The sequence below is a fragment of the Myotis nattereri genome (genome assembly GCF_964212035.1).
Source record: "Myotis nattereri genome assembly, chromosome: 14".
Lineage (NCBI taxonomy): Eukaryota > Metazoa > Chordata > Mammalia > Chiroptera > Vespertilionidae > Myotis > Myotis nattereri.
Window position 1 is genome coordinate 14,949,394 of NC_138089.1, and position 21,629 is coordinate 14,971,022.

At 41.5% G+C, this 21,629-nt stretch overlaps 1 protein-coding gene across 1 annotated transcript in view; it reads left to right on the plus strand.

Annotated features, from left to right (window-relative positions):
* The first annotated feature begins 831 nt into the window (after positions 1–831).
* FHIT (fragile histidine triad diadenosine triphosphatase) overlaps positions 832–21,629 on the plus strand; it is a 951,724-nt gene continuing 930,926 nt past the window's right edge. Inside the window, exon 1 of the mRNA XM_081105853.1 lies at positions 832–922. The gene's annotated coding sequence lies outside the window, so the exon portion shown is untranslated. The remainder of the gene's footprint in view (positions 923–21,629) is intronic.

Here is a 21,629-nt window from a genome sequence, read left to right on the forward strand (position 1 = left end):
CTTTTACTGTTTACCAAACCTTACCTTTGATATGTCTGTTTACTTTGCTGAAGGGCAAATGTGTATTCTAGTAAATAAAAAGCCATGGGTCCATAGATTCAGGGAGCCACTCCACTAGAGTGTGAGGCCTCCACCTGGCTTTTCTCCATGCCTTCTAAATTTTTATTTCTTATCTAGTGTATCCATTTGTTCGCAGCCCCTTCTCCAGATTCTGAATCCTTGTTGCAAAAGCTTGAGGCAGTAAATGGCTTACTAAGTATTCAAACTTGGGCCACGTGGACCAAAACCCCCTGTTCCTTCCATTGTCAGATTTTTTCAGAGTCTGTGGACACCAGGGTTTCAAAGCCAAGGAAGAAAAGTGACCCACAGAATACTCTTCAGACAGATGGTTTGGCGCAGACCACCACAAAGCCAGAGAACTCTTCCTACCCGACTCATGGGTTGGCCTCGTCTCTTTGTACAATACAAAGTCCCAGTGCCCGGTGCCGGGACTGGTAGCTCTGAGGGCGGGGGGGGGGGGGGAGGGCGGGGGGAGCATAATGCAGAGAACAGTCCTAGAACAGAAATGAGAAGACGGAGTATCCAGGCTCCACTCTGTCTCTCCCTCATGTGACCTTGTGTGAGTCGCATAAGCCAGTCTTGAACCACAGTCTCTCTCATGCGGAATAATTTTCTGTCTACGGAGATCATGTGTGTGCCTGTGTTCTGTCCTTTACCCATACCAGTGCAGCCGCTAACTCTGTCTTTGTGGGGAATGCGCCTAATGGAGTTGTACCTCGAAGCCATTCAGGTCACTGCTGAAATCATCCGAATCTCTTGTTTTTGGTATAGGTATCCCAGGACCACCTGCCTGCCTCTACCCTCTGTGAAAGCTTTCTGCATCCTGCCACTGAGCACCGAGGAGGTAACAGTAGTTGGAGAGGTAGCATTTATTTACTTTTAAATTTTTAACAGAGTTTGTTATAATTGACGTACTATGGGCATCCTTATAATAGTAAACGTAAAACAGCTTTTCTCAGGGCTTGTTCCCTTTGAGAATTGACCCTCTCTCGACTTCTATTTGTAGCTGCCGTTTTTAAAATGGGGTATAAATATTATGTCAATTTAGTAGAAGATTGATGCCTTCACGTTTTGAAGGAACCACTCCCTTGCTTTTTGTGAAGTGTAGCCTGTGACCTGGTTGACATGTTGTTACATTATTCTCCCCTCACCAGACAGCGACACACGTTTAATAATTGGTATGTGTAATGTCAGGTTAAACAGTTAGGGTCAGGTTGTTTTCTCTGCATGGCTTTGAGCGTGATTGTGGAATTGGAATGAAATTGGGAGCAGCAGGAGGATGCTTCTGATATGAAACATCTCTGAAAGCGGGTGGGCCTGTCATTGGCCAGAGTAAGTCTTAGTGGCCTGTGTTAGCAACAACGAAGGATAAATCTTATAAAAAGTCTTGAAGAGAGGGCAAACTAGTCCCTTGTCTTCCTGTGTCTTTGAATGGTTTCACTGGCTATCTTGAGTATGCAGAAATGAGCTAATGTGGTGAAATTTCCCTGGCATGATGTCAGTAGACTGTGTTCGTCACCCCTCCTGGATTTCATGCATATATACACACTCCTGTCCTTTTCTGTCACCCCTTCTCATCTTCACTCCCTTAGCAATATTTCCCACTGTGAGGTCTCAGCAAACGATTTCACACATTTAGTAAATCAGACATTGAGCAGCCCTGTGCCAGCACACAAAGGTGCTGTATTCCTTTGGTTGCTTCTAGTCAAGACCTTGTCTCCAGCTTCCACTTTACATTGCCTGCCTACTAACAGCTGACCCTGCCTTCCTTTCTCATTCCACAGTCACACCCTTGGGTTTATGCAAAGTTCACAAGTTAGGCAGGATTGCTCCTAGAATTTATAAGACTGTGGGACATTGCTGCATCTTCTAGAAGTATCACCCAATGCAGATTGTGGTGGGAGGAGGAGGTGTCTTCATTCCTTAATGTGCCCGATTCCTCTCTGCTGAACCACCTGCCTCCTTAGAGTTTACCTGGAAAGCAGAAGGTGTGAGGACAGTAAGTGTGGTGACATGGAGCCCTGGTATCGCAGCCTCTATACTGGAGTCTCTGCATGGAATTGTTTGGTCTTGTGCTATTGTTCTGGCTATTGTTTTTAAGCCATGAAACAAGGCTTTAAACACACACACACACACACACACACACACACACACACACACACACGAAAACTGTCAATATAAAATATGCACCCAAAAGAGGGGCATTTTAATACCAGTGATTAGTGGAAAGAGGAATTGTAGAATATAACTTTGAGTGTTAGAGTCCTCACTTATTCCTCCTGCTTGGAAAGACTTCTTTTCTTACCTAAAGTAAAGGGCATGTACTCTGAGCCCCAGATACACACTCTCTGCTGCTTTTCCTCTGAGATGACTGACTTGGATTTCGGTAGGTGCTGTGTGATCTCAGCTCACTTAACCTCTCTGAATTCTTCTTTCTTTCTCTATAACATGAGTCTGATTATAGGAATTACCTCATAGAATGATTATGAAGGATTGAATGACAGTTTATGTAAAATGATTAGCAAGATGCCTGGCATATAAAACCTCTCAAGAAATGGAAGTCTTAGGAATATTATTAGGAGGAAATGCGCATGTACCAACTCTGTGTTGATATTTAAGGATGTTATATTCAATATTCCCTTTCTCTTAGTACATTACCTATTGAAGTTTCCAATGAGGCAGGATATAGAGATATCTGAGACCAAAAAAATAAGGTAAAATAAAGAACATGGCAAAAAATACCATGTAGATAATCTTTGTAGCCACGATCCTGTACAAGCCCCATTGCTCTGAGATGAATGCTGCCCATCGATGGGCATGATCTCACTGCTGTTTATCATTTCACTTTGTGCTGTGCTTTCTTTCCAAATCTCCGCATGTACTTGGCAAGTTGATCAGGGAAGCTCTGAGTCTGTTCACTTGAAACCGAAACCCAGTATCACTTGATGAGGCTATGGGTGGAGGCTAAGTATTTTGAGCAGAGGAACTAGGAAAAGCAAAGGAACATTTTCTAAATGTTTCTACTTGTTTCTGTTTGTAGTATGGCTCTACTAAACCTGACACTCACAGGTGACAACTATGAAGAAGGGGGCGGGGAATTACCTGGTGCCATTGGACAGTGGAAATAAGCCAGCAGGTGCTAGAGGGGCATTGAAATTCAGAACTTGGAAGCAGGGACCAAGCCGAGTGAGTTCCCCATTTGACAACTGGTGGACTAAAGGCAGGCTGAGTTACATGACCCCAGGTGGCTAACGCCAGTAGAAAACCCACTGTCATTTTGGTTTGAAAACCCAAAGAACAGAGTTCAAGGTAAGCGTAGTCCCTGGAAAATGCAGCTAGAATCCTGGAAAAGAGAGAGGCAGACAAGGGAAGCTCACAGTTCTATGCACAGACACTGCCCACATTTTTTTTAAAAACATATTTTTATTGATTTCAGAAGAAAGGGAGAGGAAGAGAGAGAGATAGAAACATCAATAATGATAGAGAATCATTGATTGGCTGCCTTCTGCATACCCCCTATTAGAGATCAAGCCCACAACCCAGGCATACACCCTTGACTGGAATCAAACCCAGGACCCTTTAGTTGCAGGCTGATACTCTGTCCACTAAGCCAAATTAGCTAGGGCCATTGCCCACATTTTTGACTGACCCTTGAGCCACACGCCTGCTAGCACAGCTAATATAGAAGACCTGAACTGAGATTTGAGCTGCCAACCAAGGGAGGTTTCAATTTGAGTGTAACCAGGGAAATTGTCTGCTAGGACAAAGAAATCAGTGTTCTTCAAAGAGCATTAAGGCTTCACACCATATTTGTATTCATACAATCTCATGATACAACCCAAAATGACACAACATATGAAAAACGGAGAAAATGTAAATCCTCCGAAGTGAAGAGGCAACCATCTGAGACGAATCCCAGGCTCACCAGATGTGTGATTAGCAAGGATTTTAAAGAAGCTATTGTAACCCCACACAATGGAAGGTCAGAAAAATACACTTACAGTGAATAAAAACACAGAAACAGAAAACAGAACCCAACGGACATTCCAGACTGAAAAGCAGATTTGAAATAAAATTCACTGAGTGGACTTCGATCATTAGAAGGAATGGGGAAGGTGCCAGTGAACCTGAACAGTGATCAATAGGAATTTTCTTTCCAAAGGAAAAAAGATTTAAACTGCTTAAATGAAAAAAGGAATAGAGCCTCAGGGACCTATGTGACAAAAATAAATGCCTACCCTTTGTGTAATTGGATTCTCAGGAGAGGAGAAAGAGAATGGGACAGAAAAATATTTGAAGAAATAATGGCTAAAAAATCTCAAATTCAGTGAAATACATACATTTACAGATCTAGAAACTCCATCAACCCCAAACAGGTACATTTGGAGCAAAACCATGCCCAGGCACATCTAAAACTGGACACCTACAATCAAGAGGAAATCTAACAGCAGCCAGAGAAAAATGGTGCATTACCTCTCAGGGTCAAGCTTTAAATACGTGCTAACATCCAATCAGAAACTACAGAGGCCAGGAAAAGTGAAACAGTTTTTTAAATACAGAGGGAAAAAACCTGTTAAATACTCAGAAATCTATGTGTAGTAAAAATATCCTTGAGGATAAAGGCACATTGGAGACGTTTTCAGATAGAACTAAGAATTCATTGGCAGCAGATCTGCACCAGGAGAAATGCTACAGGAAGTTGTTCAGGCTAAAGTGAGATAAAGTGGGAGCTTACACCTGTAGGACGGGATGAAGGCTGTCAGAGATTGTAAATATAAAAGAGTATTTTTTCCTCTTAGTATCTTTAAAATGCATTGAATCTTTTAATGAAAAAATCACAACACTGTGATGTTTATAAGGTGCTGTGTACAGATGCAGAACATAGGACAATTGTAGCATAAAGAATGGCGGGATGGGGGTGGGTGGTAAATGGACTTATACACTTGCCAGGCTTTCAAATTTTATATGAGTTTGTATGAAATTAACTCTAAATAGACTGTGAAAGGTCAAGAATTTTACTCTCCAGAACAGCCACTAAAAGTACAGTGGGTAAAATGATCCAAAAAGGAAAAAAGGAATAGAGGACAAAAAATAGAGGAGGCAAACAGGAAAAAAATAATAAAATTGTATCCGTATATGCAACCATATTACTATTAATAAAAGGGTCATTCCATTAAGATGCCATAATTAAAATGAGTATATTTGTCTGATAAAATTCCAAGTGAGATCATGTTAAGTATTTTTGAGTCCAGAATTTTTTGAGGACTAACTCAATTGTGAGCTAAGAGACATCACTTTAAGCTAACAATCATTTAACAAAATCAACAACTATTTAATAAAACATATGGAATCTTGCTTGTTGTTTCCTTACTAGCTAGCTAAGAAATCTGTACTTCATTTGTGGTGGTTATAGCCAATTTAAAGTCAGATTAATACAATATAAATAGAAATTTCGAAAACAAATCCTCTTACCACTGCTCCTAATAGAGTTGCAAATACACATCAACCACAAAAATTGACTCTGAGTTTTCTGGTAGACAGGGCAAAAAGGGAAACACAGATGTTTCATGTTAGAATTTTTTTCACATGATACAGATCATGTATCATAGAAATGTACACTCGAAACCTATATGATCCTATTAACCAATGTCACCCCAGTAAAATAAGTAATATTTTAAAAAAAGAAAATTTTCATATGATTCTAAGATCCCTTCCTGTTTTTCAGATTTTATAAAAATGGGGTAATAACACCTATTTTTTCAGAATCTTGATAGGTTTAAATGAGACCACATTGGTGCATGAATGTTAGCCTATTGTTTTTCTTCTTCTATAACTCCAAATAAGGTTCACAGTAGAAATTTCAGGAAAGTCAGACTATAGTTAACTTCCTTAAAACTCCATACTCTGAACTTCTATTGGTCAACTTATTTCAGTACCCCAAATTATAGCTACTGTGAGAAGCATTGTACAATCTTCTCCATACAAAGTAGATGTGATTGTCCACATTTTACAAATTAGGAAACTCTCTTCCAGAGAAGTGATGTCACTTGACCGAGGCCATAGAATGGTTTTGGCCAGGGTTTGAACCCCTACCTTTCTGTCGCCAAAGCCCATGTTTTTTCAGTACATTGCACTGCTTCTAAAATGTTGAATAACTTAACAGATAAGCATCCTTTGTACGGCTCATGCAGGTGATTCGTCAGTGCTTGTGACGAATCGGCCCACACTGGGTTAGAATCTGTGTAATGTAGCATCACCAATGGAGTCATGGCTCAGGAGGCTCCACATAAACCCTGACAACATCGGAGAACCTTTGAATGTCCCTATTTTGTGTCCACACTCTGTTTTCTAAAAGTAAGTTTTTTCGTCAAGACTTGAGGACTTGGAGAGTGACAAAGAGTAAGGTCACCCGGGACAAGCAGTGACAGCTTTGCCAATACAGTTGGAATGTTTCTGAACTGTAGAGCTTATTTAATGAAAAGAGGCCCATAAAACCTTTTCACTAATGTGTAGTGCTCTCTTGTCAGTTTGACATGAGCAAACTGTCAGCCTTCCCATTACCATGCATACACTATGTGCTCATTAAATCATGCACTCTGGGTTTCTTCCGGGTGTCAAACTGCTTAATTGAAAAAGTGTCTGGTGTCACTCTTACAGGAAGGAGACAGAAATCAAAGGCCTGGAGAGTTTACTCTCAATATCTCAGAGTTTGCTTTTAACTGCAGCTAGAAATTGCCTTGCTTTACAGTTTTGATTAAGAGACTATTGCTTCTGCATCATTTTGGTTTTGTTTATAATTCAAACACTGTAATTATAATGGAGTTGCTTTTATAATAGAGCTACTAAATCACTCTGCCAGCCGATGAAAACCAATGGGAAGGGCTAGACTTTTCTGTGCGGTAACCATGAGGCCCAGCTGGGGCTGAATGGGTCTTTGTTTTCTAGTCTCTCCTGCTCTGTTTTCCTTTTGGATGTTTAGGCTTTTCATCGCCTCAGTAGGTGGGCTAAAGAGGTAACATTCTTAGGCCATCTGTATTACTTGATTTGTTTATATGGTAGCTTTAAAAAAAATACCCGTGCCCAAGCTTCACCCCAGACTAGATAAATCAAGATCTTTGGAGGGAACCTTTTTTGAAAGCTGATTGGTTCTAAAGAACCAGAGAGGGGCCTAAGTTGATTCCCGTTGTCCAGAATTTCAAGGCAAGACTCATTCAGCAGCTGTTATCAACCAGTGTTTCCTCTGGAGGGGTATAAACCCTCAGGGTTTCAGAAGATTAAAATTCTGCTTTCTTGGCTCTACTTAGATCTATTAAATGAAATTCTTTGGATATAGGGACCCAGGGATTTCCATTTTAAACAAGAGCTCTAGTTGATTCTTATGCACTAGGGTTTGAAAAATTTGCTAGAAAAGCAAGGTTATCTTTTTGAGTGAAGTTGAGTGGAACTACAGCCAAAAGTGCACAAATCACAGTAAGGTTGCAGCGGGCTTTATGTTAATAGTAGGAATTTTAGTACAGTCATTTGTACATGGGTACAGTAGCATCACCTTTATTTTGGGGACCTACCCCCAAGTGCCATATGAGTGAGACCTGGGAATGGGTCAGACATTTCACAGCTTCTTTCACCTTTGGATACTCAGACCTAACGACTGGAGCCATTGTGTTTTCACGAGCCTTGAAAAATATTGAGAACTGAAAGGAAAAGAAGCATTATTTTGGTTTCAGTATTTGGAGAAATTACACAATCAGAACAAGTAGATAGTTAATGAAATGTCAACAAAAGGGAACATTATGCTTTTGTCATTAATTACTAAATTTATTAAGAGCTACATTATGAGTTAGCTTTTCTCACTTCTTACGAATTTCTGAAAATGCATGTGAGTGTTGAGAAAGTTTAAAATTAAGCAAGATTATATGTTACCAAATAATTTCAAATGTAAAAATACAAAAATATTTTCAAAGACTTCACATCTAATAGTTGTGTAATATAACATATCCTTCATAAAACTTGGGATTAAGTCTCTTAAGGAAAATGTGCTAGGAAAGTCATATATGTATACCCCAAAGTACACACTTCAAAATTAAAGGTATCTAGCAGTCCTGGACTTCATTCTCATTGACAAGGCCATCAAAATATGCTTAAGCAACCTTCTGAAGATGCAGTTGAAGCTAAACTTAACATTATTGCTCACCTTCCCTCCTCTAAAAAATGCCAAAAAGTAGAAGAAAAAGTATTAGTTTTAGCTCCATATTGCAATACCTTTAAAAGTACATCACTTATATAAAAGTTGGAACATTAATGAGCATTAGCTGAGACTGACAAGGCAAATTGCACACTATGCTTCTTGCTCAGAAAATTACCCCTAAGAAATTGTGATAATAGTAGGGAAAAAACACATGACTAGAATAGAAGACAGAGAAGTATATGTCGCTGGAAATGCAGAGTCTCTGAGGTCAATTGAAAGCTAAATATTTCTCTTTTGAATTCATGCCATATTCATACTTTGGACTTGGTTACATATAAGGTCCCTAGTTTCAGGATTTTCCTGATCCATAGATTATGATTCCTGATACTAACATCTTTCTTATGTCCATCTTCCTCTTTTCTTAGCCCCTTTTCTTCGTTGATTTACCTCCATTTTTTACTGTCTCCTCCCCTAGAATGTAATCTCCAAGAAAGCATGAATTATGGGCTACTTTTCACTAAATCAATCATAAGGAAGAAATGGTGGCAATGATCACTTCATTCTTGCCAGAAATGATCAGTCAGAAGTGTTATGCTATTAAGAACAGTGTTACAGATGCTTAACTGGTCAGGAAATACTGTAGAACATCTTTTTTAAATACAGGATTCTGTAACTCCAAGTCATTAACGCATGAGGATGGGAGGGAAGCCACATTCAGATGTCACCTACACCTCCCTTACCTCCCTCAGCACTCAAAAGGGCAAAAATGCCTCCCACATCCACTTTTTCATAAATAAGACTTCCAGATGGATAAAATGGTTAATTGTTCAGTTGAAAATGACTACTTTATACTTCTGGAGAGACGCCTGCACATTTCTTGGCAATACTTCAACTGATGAATAATTTAGGAGATGATTGACTGGCAAATGGAAGTGGAGCTAATCGCCTCTCACTTTCCTCTTTATTATTTTAGACAAATTGGTAAGTCGTGGTGGAGGTGTGGGATGTTTCTGGGTCAACTGGCCGGAACCTGTGACTTAAAAACAGAGGGAGATATTTGGTCTCCCAGCGTTGACCTCCCCCCTCGTAGAGCTGGATGGCTTTGTGATCTGGTGCTCAGCACTGTGAGGATCCTGGCAAAGTCTCAGTGAACGGCAGAAGACTCTTGGTGCAACTCTGCTGTGTGCCATGTCTCGTTAGGTGCTGGTTCGGATAACACAATCCTAACCTTATCTAGTTCAAAAATCTGGCAAGAGAGACGTATATACCATTATCCTACCAGGTAAAAGGTGTTAAGTGTTTTAGGAGAGGGATGAGAACACACTCCAAGGGAGCCATCAGCTTATGGATTAAAGTGTGGGATCCACCTAATCGGGAAGCAGTGGTTTGAAGCAATGTGAGAAAGCCAGACTATCTAGTACAGATGGTGGGTGCTGTTAGCAGCAATTAGAACGAGAAAACGGAGAAAGGAATGCCGACATGAGAATCTGGTTCCAGTTTTCTGGGCTACATCAAGCTCTAGGTTAGTATTCAGAGAGATAAGATTCAGATAAATAGGAAGTGAGCCGCAGACTAGAGGGCTTAGCTGGACGTTTCTACTTGTTCTTGAGAGGTTGTGGCTTTAACAGAAGCCAATGTCACTGGATTGTGGTTGCTGCCAGGGATGCTGATGTTCTTCCACCTGTAAGGAAGGCATGGCTGAGCCCCTAACTGAATCTCACAAATTCTGAAGAGAGGTGGGTTTTTCATCTAAATAAAATGTTACATATTTGATGCCAGATCTGTGTCCACTGGCTAAAGTTTTTGCTAATATAATCAGGGCCTGAATGCGAGGATTCACCTTATAAGCAGAGGGTTATGAAGGCCACCCCTCCCCCCAAGTCTCCTGTGGATTTAAGTAACTTCCAGAATATTTATATTTTGAGTGTTATGGGTATATGTTGAGTGCATTTTGTCCCTCCAGAATTCATATGTTGAAGCCCAACCCACAATGAGACTGTGTTGGAGATGGGGCCTTTAAAGAAAGAGGTAGTTAAGGTTGAATGAGGTCAGAAGAGTGGGACCCTAATCCAGTTTGACTGGTGTCTTTATGAAAAGAGGAAAAGACACCTGGGATGCACAGGCACAGAGAAAGACCACGTGTACAGCAAGAAGGTAGCCTTCTGCGAGCCAGGGAGAGAGGTCTCAGGAGAAACCAAATCTGCTGACTCCTTGATCTTGAACTTTCACCCTCCAGAACTGTTAAGAATACATTTCTGTTATTGAAGTCATCCAGTCTGAAGTATTTTGTTATGGCAGCCCTAGAAGACATAAACAGTTATTGAAAAATCCCCCTGGTGGGTTTGATTTGTGAGCCTAAGTCAATGACACACTAAGTTGAACTCTTAATTTGAGCCAAAGAAACTACGAATGTCCTTAAGAAATTGTCCTTATCATTAAGTGCTAGTAGTGTCTGGCATAAGCATAGTATAAAGCTACTCATTTATGCAGAACAATTTTTTTACCCAACCGTCTACTTATTCAACAACTATTCATTGAGTGCCTATTCTGTGCCAATTATTCACACATTATGCTTAGAAGGAGCCATCAGTCTAGAAGAGGAAATATATCCCCCACCCCAAAAGGCACATAAAATACTGTCATTTGTTTGCAGAAATGCCAGTGGTGAGCCAAGAGTGCAGGGATTTCTTGCAACTGGAATACAAGGAAGATGCCCTGCAGAGGTGGCAGTGAAGGCGGGGTCTGGTCATGCAGGGATAGGCAGTGAGGGAGGACAGCTGAAGAGGGGAAGAAATGGTCAGCAAAGGCCTAGAGGCAGAAACCCTGGGAAGTGCATGGGGATATGTACACTGTGACTGAAATGCAGAGTATTTCCTTTCAGACTCAAAGAGCTACTTAAAAAAAAAGTTTTTATTGAATTTAGAGAGATAGGAAGATAGAGGAAGAGAGAGATAGAAACATCAATGATGATAGAGAATCATTGATTGGCTGTCTCCTGCATGCTCCCTACTGGGGATTGAGCTCACAACCTGGGCACCTGTCCTGACCAGGAATCGAACCAGTGACCTATTGGTTTCCAGTTTGATGCGCAACCACTGAGACACACTGGCCGGGCTCAAAGAGCTTCTTTAATAAAGGAGTAATGATACCTAGGAAGCATTTTATGTCCATTATTAATTAACTTATTCATACTCATAATAACCCGACAAGGCAGATGCTAATATTATTCCAATTTATAGATAGGGAAGCAATTTGTGAGGCATAGATGGGTTAAATTACTTACCAATTACCAGTAAATGGTGGAGCTGGGATTTGAACCTAGGAATCCTGGCTTCAGAGCTTTTGCTTATATGAAGGAGTCCTGATCATCTAAACCAGTGGTTCTCAACCTTCCTAATGCTGCAACCCTTTAATACAGTTCCTCATGTTGTGGTGACCCCCAACCATAAAATTATTTTCATTGCTACTTCATAACTGTAATTTTCATACTGTTATGAATCATAATGTAAATATCTGATATGCAGGATGTATTTAGGCAACCCCCCTGAAAGGGTCGTTCGACCCCCAAAAGGGTCGCGACCCACAGGTTGAGAACCACTGATTCTAAACCAAAGTCTGAGGGAGGTGCTAGGTGTCCGTGGATTTGCAGACAGGGCAAGGAGCAGAGCTTGGAGATAGTGGGCAACTTATACTCCTTGGAGGAAAGAGAAGGGCAGAGCCCCTGCCTCCAGTAACCATGAGGGATCGCAGTGCCCTTGATCGCCTTCCTCTAAGTTAGCCATGTTTGCAGACATTCGTGGAGATAAATCATCGGTGCAGGAAACAAAAGTGTTTTTCAGGCACTTTGCTGCCATGGTTAGCGTAGGACAGGGTTATGAAAGGAGCTTTTCTGTGTCCGCTGCCTTCCGGGGTTACATTCTGAGTGACTCCCCTGCCTCAAAATGGAGCTTGTTAGTTGCGTGTCATCCCAGGGTGGCAATTGGTTGCATGTGTTTGGTTGGGTGCCAACCCCCGGGGTGCCAGACCTCAGTGGGGGAGCCATTGTTTGTCATGAATTAGTCTTTAAATAAAAGCAAGTTTTAAAAATGGAGCATGCTAATTTGGGTTTTGCTAACCCCCTCTGAAGAAGGCTCGGCCTGTTCGGTGCCAGCTGGCTGAGTTGGCATTCAGCGAGAAACTGGGTCCCTACCAAAAATCTCATTGCTTGCTCCTGCCCCTTTGAGAGTAAAATGGCAGTGAGGAGCTGGCTGGCACCGAGAAGCAAGGTGAAACAAGGGGCAGGGACAATGAGTAATCGGTGATTAAAGGACTCGCACTGCCATGGTACGCCCACTTCTCTCACTGCTGTAGAAATAAAGTCTGCCCCTTCCCCACTCATGCTGCCCTCAACTACCCATTCAGTGACTCTCAACATAAAAGGCTTCCTTATCCAACCGCTTATACACTGCACCTTTTATACTCTTCCAAGTCATACTTACGGGATTATCACTGCAGCTTTTACTTCCCCCAGAAAGAGCTGAATGAGCGTGAATAGGGCGGAAGAGACTTCAGTGAGAAAGTGTCCCCCACCCCAAAATGCTCACAAAACCCCTAATCATGATGGAAGAATGCCATCCTGTTTTTGGCAGTGGCTGGCTACGAATGCACTGATTACCAATACGGTACATATAGGCCAGTGATGGCGAACCTTTTGAGCTCGGCGTGTCAGCATTTTGAAAAACCCTAACTTCAACTCTGGTGCCGTGTCACATAAAGAAATTTTTTGATATTTGCAACCATAGTAAAACAAAGACTTATATTTTTTATATTTATTTTATATATTTAAATGTCACTTAACAAAGAAAAATCAACCAAAAAAATGAGTTCGCGTGTCACCTCTGACACGCATGTCATAGGTTCGCCATCACTGATATAGGCAGTCCTTGCAGCAGCCCTGTCACACATGCAAGCTGGTAATAGAATGGGGGCCCTGGTTGCCTTCACCTGGTGCCTTTGCACTTTAAGGACCATCCGGCCAGGCAATTTTTTTTTTTTCTACACAAAGCTTTATTGTTTCCATTTGGTCCAATACATGGGAGAGGGCTACAGGGTGGTTAAAAGAATGGCTGGTAGTTTTGGGGAGAGGCTCAGACAAAAGCAAGACACCAGGGGAATGCAGAGGGGCCCCTCAATAGCCTCTGGGCTCCAAAGGCTCCTAGTCATCTCTTTCGAAGAGATACTTGCTGAGTGCAGCTTGGGGGCCGGCAGCCTGCGGAGGTCAGTCAGGTGGCCGCCCATCTTCTTGATGAGTTTCACCTGCTCATCCAGGAAGTCATGGAGCTGAGGGTTTGCACGGTTAGGACCCAGGGCCTGCAGCTCCAGAAGGGCCTAGTTCAGGTTCCTCTCCAAGGCTACGACAGCTTCCATGGCTTTCTGAGTTTTGCTCATTCCTCCTGGAAGACGGTGTGGCCACCGAGCTGGTTTTGCATCGTTAAGAGATGCTCAGCGCCCTCACACTTCACCAGCTCGAGGACGAAGAGGCCCATGCTTTCCAGAGCACATTGATACAGTTGAAATAGAAGCCCAGAAAGAGGTATGTGTAGGAGGCCCGCAGATGCAGAGTGGCAGTGGCCAGGCAGTTGACAGCAGCCTCCACCTTGATGGAATAATTCTGATGAATCTGGGAGCTCATGCGTGTTTGGCATTAAGAAGTTAAGGTAAACAAACAAACAAACAAACACAACAAAACGGTGTAGGCTGGTCTCAGAGGTGAGGATGGCTGAGGAGGCTCCGAAGGTGGTGCCTGGAAAAGACATTGGAGGGTGGTTGGAGTCTGGAAGAAAGAGTGTCCCTGGTCTGTTCTGTCCAAACACACCAGGGACACCGAGGGCACTGCCTCGCCCATCAGGGTTTTGATTCTTGAAAGTCACACTTGGCTGGATAAGTGCTAATGGAAGATTTGCTTTCTTACATTTTCCGGTGGATAAGCTGGTCGTGAGAACTGGCAACAGTGATGAGATCAAGTGAGAACAGGAACTGTCCATTCATTCATTTATTTATTTATTTATGTTTTGTTTTGCAAACGTGCCTTTATTTTCAAATAGGATTGCTCAGTATTGGGGAGAGGAGCCTCATGCATAGGCAAGACAGAGAAGGGATTTAAATAAGCTGTACATTTGTTCTGAAGGTTCGGGAAGATGGAGGCTTCTTCAGGGAATGTCTGCGCAGCAGACTGCTGAGAAATGGGAGTCGCCGGGTTGCTAATGTGGTGTACAGTAAATCTCCTGGAGTCAGTGTTTTTTTAACCTGCTTACCTGGTGCCGGTGCCTCTGTTCTTCTGAATGCAGCACATTAACTTGACTGACAAACCGACACCTGTCCCTAAGAGACTCGGCCTGAAAGCCTCCTGGCAGGACAGGAATTCGGTTTTGCTTTTTTTGCGAACATTGAGGCAACATTGTCAATGAAGGACGTTTGGAACACTTGAGTGCTGTAAATGGTTTTTAAGGCAGTGCAGCGTGCAGTTTCTTTAAATGCTCACTTAATATTTGGGGTCTCGGCAGGACAATGTGTTACTTTTAGGAATAAGAGCTGATAATGAGGCCGTGATGTATCTGACAGCCTTGTGGTGGATCTGCTGTGGGATGCATGCGATTATGTCTGTGAGCTGAAAATACACCAGCTGGGATTTGTTGTGAAAACATTCCCAGAACACCCTCCGTTAATGGCCCATGGCTTGATCCAGCATCTGGTAAACTAATATATTGTCACTTTTACCATGAAAGTCAGCACAAATCATTAATGATTCCGGCAGCCGTTTGCAGTCTTCTCTTGTCTAGAATATGCCAATTACCACGAAATTATTTCCAGTAGCGACATGATTGAATGATAGGAAGCTGACTGTAACTTGTTGGCAGAAATTCTTTCATAATGACAACCAGACCTGTGCATTGGAGTCCTTGCTGGGCTCTGTTAAACAAGAAGGTTGGATGTTACATGTTTCTAACACCCAAGAACAATACTTCTTAATGAATGTGAACTGAAGGCAATCTTACAGATTTGTTTCAATGTGGGAGCCTATCATTTTTGCTTAATTTGTTGGGGGAAGGAATCCTTGTTTGCCATTAAAAATGGTGTTCAGGGACCACTTTGCAATATGCGCACTTTATAATCATCACCAGTATACTGAGCCTATTGGAGTTTGTTTTTTATCTCACTATACAAATTATCTGAATTTTTAAATGAAACATTCCATATATAATTATCACTGAATAATGAAATAATACCATCAATTCTAGTGACCTTAACAAAAGTAGAGAGAGCTAGTTATTGCCATGAGATCGATAAGTTAGTTATCACTTTTCTTTTACCCAATATTGATCTGTAAGGCCCCATGTCCTGAAAATGGATATTAGGTAGTTAGTCCAAAAGTGTAAGAGGAGCATGGAGAGGACAACTGTAGTTCTGTGAAAGTTACACAAGAGCAGGACGGATTAGCCATATTCTGCAAAGATCCGGGGGAACTAATTAATGTATTGGACACTTCGTGTGGCCCACCTCAGATTCTTGTCTCACGATTTTACTGGGGCCATCGCTGTGGAACCAGCTTCGGGCAGGCCAGACCTGAAGCCTCTTGCTAAGCTGCACCATGTTCTGCCCTAGAGCTTCTCTGACACCCGGTGGGGGCCTGGCAGCCTGGAAGTGTGAGAGAGTCATAAACCTTGGAGTAACCCCTGCCTAGTGGGGGACTCGACTCCTGAATAAATGCTCTCCTCCTCCGTGTTTGTTCAAATAATTCGAAAGCGCATTCTTCATATACATCTGAAGCACATAGGTGTGTCAGAGAGTCCAAGCAAGACTGAATCCCAGTCACCCACAGTGGAGGTCACTTGAGGACACATCCTTACTCTGGGTCTCCCTCCATAGAGGATGCTGTTGGTGCCCCGCCATGATCTACTTCTCTGGGCCCGCACACCCATGCCCCAGCTGCTTGGAGTGTTGGATGCTAAGGTCTCACAGATGAATGCTTCCCAATAGAATTATACTCTTGGCCAAAGACCTCCATGGTCACCGCCTCACGGAAGCTGTCAGGGGAGCCAGCTCTGCGCTGCCATGCATATCCCAGAGCTCCTCCTGGGGTTGGGCGAAGGCTCAGCTGAAGCCACAGATTTTCTTGGTTTCCTCTCTGGCCCACCCCACACTCTCCTTTCTTTGCAGCTTTCTCTTGAGGGCACTCCTTCAATCAATTACTTCTGCAAGAATGCCCGTCTCAGCTTCTACTTCTAGGGAGCCTGATTTAAGACACAAATGGAGGCCACATACCATCTGTCTAAATAGTTGAAAGTTATAAATCCAGCTAATAAACTGTTACAGGAATGTCGATATAACTTTTTAATAACAAAAATGTAAAGGTATAGGTGGAGCTATGATTTTTATATGACTGAAAATTGGAAAAATATCAGAGACAACTGAATTTAATTACTATTGTACGTATTCTGTTACTTATTAGGCTTATGGTATTTGGAAGAATATTTAAAAAAACAGAAATAATTTATAAATTACTAATAAGTTTTCCAAATAAGTTATTTTTCTGTTAATCTTTATTTTAGTAAAATAATTAGTGTTATAGTCAACTTTTTGTAAGCATAGTTTGCCTCTACAGACAGGAGTGATCTAAGGCCTGGGGTCACATCTATCTGCAGTTCCTCTTGTCCTGCAAGGGCAGAGGTGAGAGGGGCAGCAGCGATGTTGACTCTCTGGTCCTATACAGGAAAAGTTTGCTGACTCCTGGTCGAGAGAATTAAAAATTAACCTGCATTTGTATTCACAGTGTGTAAAATTTGAATATATTTTCATTAAGCATTTAAATGAATTATAAAATTGGGAAAGTTAAAATTATTTTTGAATGTTTTTAAAAAAGTTATATTTTAATAAAAATTGAAAATGATATATTAGAATTAAAAGGCAAAATGCAGAATATATTAACCAATATAAAATCTTTAAGTCAATTAAATTGCTGGATTTAATTTTTTCATTTTTTGACATTTTAATTAAATCTTACTAAATACTTTTATGAAGATAAAACGATTTCCAATTTTGTGTTCAAATGTTTATATATTTGCCAATGTAAAGAATTGATACCTGGTTTTATGCAAGTCATGTTGCCACCTACATGTATTCAGACTTGAGGAGAGTGTGTTATTTAATATTGCAAAAATGTGCCCAAGCTATTAGGTGCATCAGTTGCGAATGCTGCTGGAATTTGTGAGACCTCCAAAACTATGAAGTGGCGCCAGAAAGTTCTGTGAAAGGAAATAGCTGTGCAGCGTCCTGGGAACTGAGTTCCTTAGGCAGGAATCCGTTGCACTCATGCTGCTGGGGAGGAAGGATCTGACATTGATTTGTCCACCTCTCACCCAAGTTTGCGCTGCCCATACCACACAGCAGTGTGCACCTCTGTTGTCTACATTTTTGCAGTTGCACAATCCACAGCTCATAACCCTTGCTGACATTCAGACTTGGCCTGAGTGAAAGGTAGAGGAGGTTTCCCAGGGTGTGGGTGGCATTAGGCACAAGAGTAGAAGTTACTGGCTGCGTTGTACGGAAGCCACCAAATCCTGAGTGACAGAGGCCCGGATATGTTTTCTGATCATTTTCGGTGGGGATATGTTTGTGACATGGAGGCCCCTCTAAAGTGTGGAATTCAGGATATGCAGTGTAGAATGATACAGTAATGTAACACAATGTGCAGACTATAGAAATGCAAGGAGAAATAAACAGAAACGTGATGGATTTTAACATCTGAATCTATGGAAATCAAGTAGATAGATATAATCTGAACAAAATAATTGATAAAGTTGAACAAGATGATAATATTTAAATTTAAACCCTGATGATGGAGAATATATCTTTTTATGGGCCTTTGGAAAATTTGCGATACATGTCCTTAATAGGCTACAGAGAAATTGCAGGAAATTTTAAAAGGTTGAAACAGCAAAGTCCTCATCACCTGATTGCAATGCAATAAACTAAAACTCATTATCAAATTTTACAATCTGGACATTTTAAAATGCTTTGACAAACAACTCTTAATTTAAAGAAACATTCAAAACCCAACTCTAAAAAAAATCTAGATGCCATTGATAATGAAAATATAACACATAAACTTATGCGCTATAGCTAAAGCTGTGCTTAGCAGAAAAAGTATAGCCTTACACCCAAATAACTAACAAAAAAGTACAAAAATAAACTTTTTCAGTCCACTTGGGCTGCTGTAACAGAATACCAGTCTGGGTGGCATAAACAACAGGCATTTATTCTCACAGTTCTGGAGCTGGCAAGTCCAAAATCACGGTGCCAGCAGATTCAACCTCTGGTGAGGGCCTGCCCCTGGTTCATAGAGGTGATCTTGCAGCGTCCTCACATGGAGGAAGGCGTGAGGGAGCTCTGGGGGCTCCTAGGAGGATACTAACCCCACTCCGGAGGCTCCACTCTCATGAAGTTCCCACCTCAAAGTACCACCATCACTTTGGGGATTAGGTTTCAACATATGCATTTGGGAGGAACATAAGCTTTTAGTCCATAACTTAAAGGAATTAACATCTGATTTAAAAGAATAGCCCTAGCCAGTTTGGCTCGGTGGATAGAGTGTCAGCCTACGGACTGAAGGGTCCCGGGTTCGATTTCGGTCAAGGGCATGTACCTTGGGCACATCCCCAGTAGGGGTGTGCAGGAGGCAGCTGATGGATGTTTCTCTCTCATCGATGTTTCTTTTTTTTTTCTTTTTTTTTTTATTGATTTTTTACAGAGAGGAAGGGAGAGAGATAGAGAGTTAGAAACATCGATCAGCCGCCTCCTGCACATCCCCCACTGGGGATATGCCCGCAACCCAGGCACATGCCCTTGACCGGAATCGAACCCGGGACCCTTCAGTCCGCAGGCCGACGCTCTATCCACTGAGCCAAACCAGTTTCGGCTCATCGATGTTTCTAACTCTCTATCTCTCTCCCTTCCTCCCTGTAAAAAATCAGTAAAATATATTTTTTTAAAAAAGAATAGCAAAATATGTGGAAGGAATGCAGAAAGAACCAAATAAAGTAAAAAATTACGTTTTCTGCCATGGCCAGGTAGCTCATTTGGTTGGAGCATAATCCCATATACCAAAAGGTTTTGGGTTTGATTCCTGGTCAAGGCACATACCTAGGTTGCAGATTCAATCCCTGTTTTTCTCCCCCTCCCCTTCTTCTCTCTCTAGAAATCAATAAAAACACATCCTGGGTGAGGATTAAAAAACTTTTTTCTTATTTAAAAACAAATCCAGTGGGTATTATGAATAATCCCCAGTTCTGTTTCCCTGAGAACAGTGCTACCCAGTGAACTAATCCATTCACTGCGTTAATCAAAGGAATGGTAGGGGAGCACAGAAACACAAAATTACAAGTGAAAAGCGGGGAAGGAACCATGGCTAAGGAAGAAATGAAAAGAACCAACAGAGAACCTTTGCAAAATGTTTGGCATACAACTTTTTAAAAATCTTGCTGGAATGAATTTTTCATAGGTAAAAAAGTTACCCAAGCTTACCAAAGAGAAATGAGAACAATTTTAATATTATTGAAAAAAATCTAAGAAATTATCAAGGATCTGAAAAAGCCTCAGGCCTTTATGCTTTCAGAAGCAAATGATTTTGAACTTTTAAGGAACAGTTAATGATAATACTATTTAAAAGGAGAACTGATATGATTAATTTTATATCTGCAAAATGGAATACCGTGCAGTTAGTTAAGATGCAGAGGTTCTATATGTGGCTATGGAACAATTTCCAAAGTTATGAGAGGGGCAAAGGCAAGATACAGGGCAGAGCACTATCTCTGTTATGCCACCATTTGAATTGTGTGTGTGTGTGTTTGTGCACGTGCTGTAGCTGGAAGACAGGCAGGGGTGTTTAAATGTATGCCTTTTTAAATTTGATAATGTATACATATGCCACAGGGTCAAAGAATTATAAAAAATGAAATTACCCATAGCGCAAACAAAGAAGGAAAACTGCTGATGTGTTTTTGTGAAGCAAACATCACACAGATATCAAAGTCTGACAATGACACCACAAAATAGAAAACTGTAAATCAATTTCATTTATGGGCTCATCATGCAAACACATTAAAAGTTAGTAAACCACAGACTGGGTGGCTTAAACAACAAAAATTATTTTCTCACAATTCTGGAGGCTAGATGTCCAAGGTCAAGGAGATCACAGTTTCTTCTGTAGCCTCTCTCATTGGCTTGTAGATGGCTGTCCCCACTGTCTTCATGTGGTCTCTCTGCTGTACATGTCTGTGTCTGAATTCTCTTCTGGTAAGGATATGAGTCATTGGGTTAGGGTCCACCTGAATGACCTTAACTCAATCACTCTTTTAAAGACTTAATCTCCAAATACAGTCCTACTCTGAGGTATTGGGGGTTAGGACTTAAACATAGGGATTCTAGGCAAGGATAGGGGCACAACACACTTTATCCCATAACATCAGACATCACTTCCCACTGTCCTCCTAACAAAATGAGGAGTTACTCGTGTCCTGCTCAATTTCCTACATTACAGACACACACACAGAAGAAAAAAATTAAGCCTTCTGCTAAGTTATTGGTCACTCTTGTTTCTTTCCTAAATTTTTTTAACCCTTTTAAGTTTTTATTTTGCCTTCCCCAAACCAAGATCGCCTCCGTGAGCAGGCCCTTTGGAGAAGAGCTGCAGTGACAAGGTGTTTGCCTGCACTCATCCTTAAAGGGTCTTTGTCCCCCCCTCCCCTCTCCCATCTTTTCCAGGCCCAGTAACTTCCTCAGCCGTCACAGATCTTCCATAACATTCACAAAGATTTAAAACCACAGGCTGGAATACATGCCCGGGTGGTGTTAAAATGGAGGTGGTCCTCTTTTACTACTGGGGACTAAGGACACTCATGATTTGATGGGTGTTTGCAGGTCTGGGAACAGCAATAAGTTAGCAGATGCTTCAGTACCTAACACAGCAAAGGCCATTGTCCTGAAAGTAAAGAATGGATGTCAACGGTTTAAGCAGAGCTGAGGCCTGGCTCGGGGGCGTGGCGAGGGGGTTGGTTTCTGAAATGGAAAACAGGAGACTGTTTTTCTTTTTCATTACCTCGGTATGTGATAGAAGCCAAAAGGTGGGAGAAAAGTATGAAAAGTTGCTTTTTTTAAATACCTGACCTGTGATGGCTATATTTGTCCCTGTGTCCCTATATGTTTTAGGGACAGATAACTTTCTAATGAGATTTTTTATAATAAAACCTTCCTTGCTTTGAAAAAATGCTAACTTCTCTAGTTCTCCCAGGTGGATCAAACAGACCCTGCAGTTATAATTACAATACCTTAAAGATTTAGCCTCAGTCAT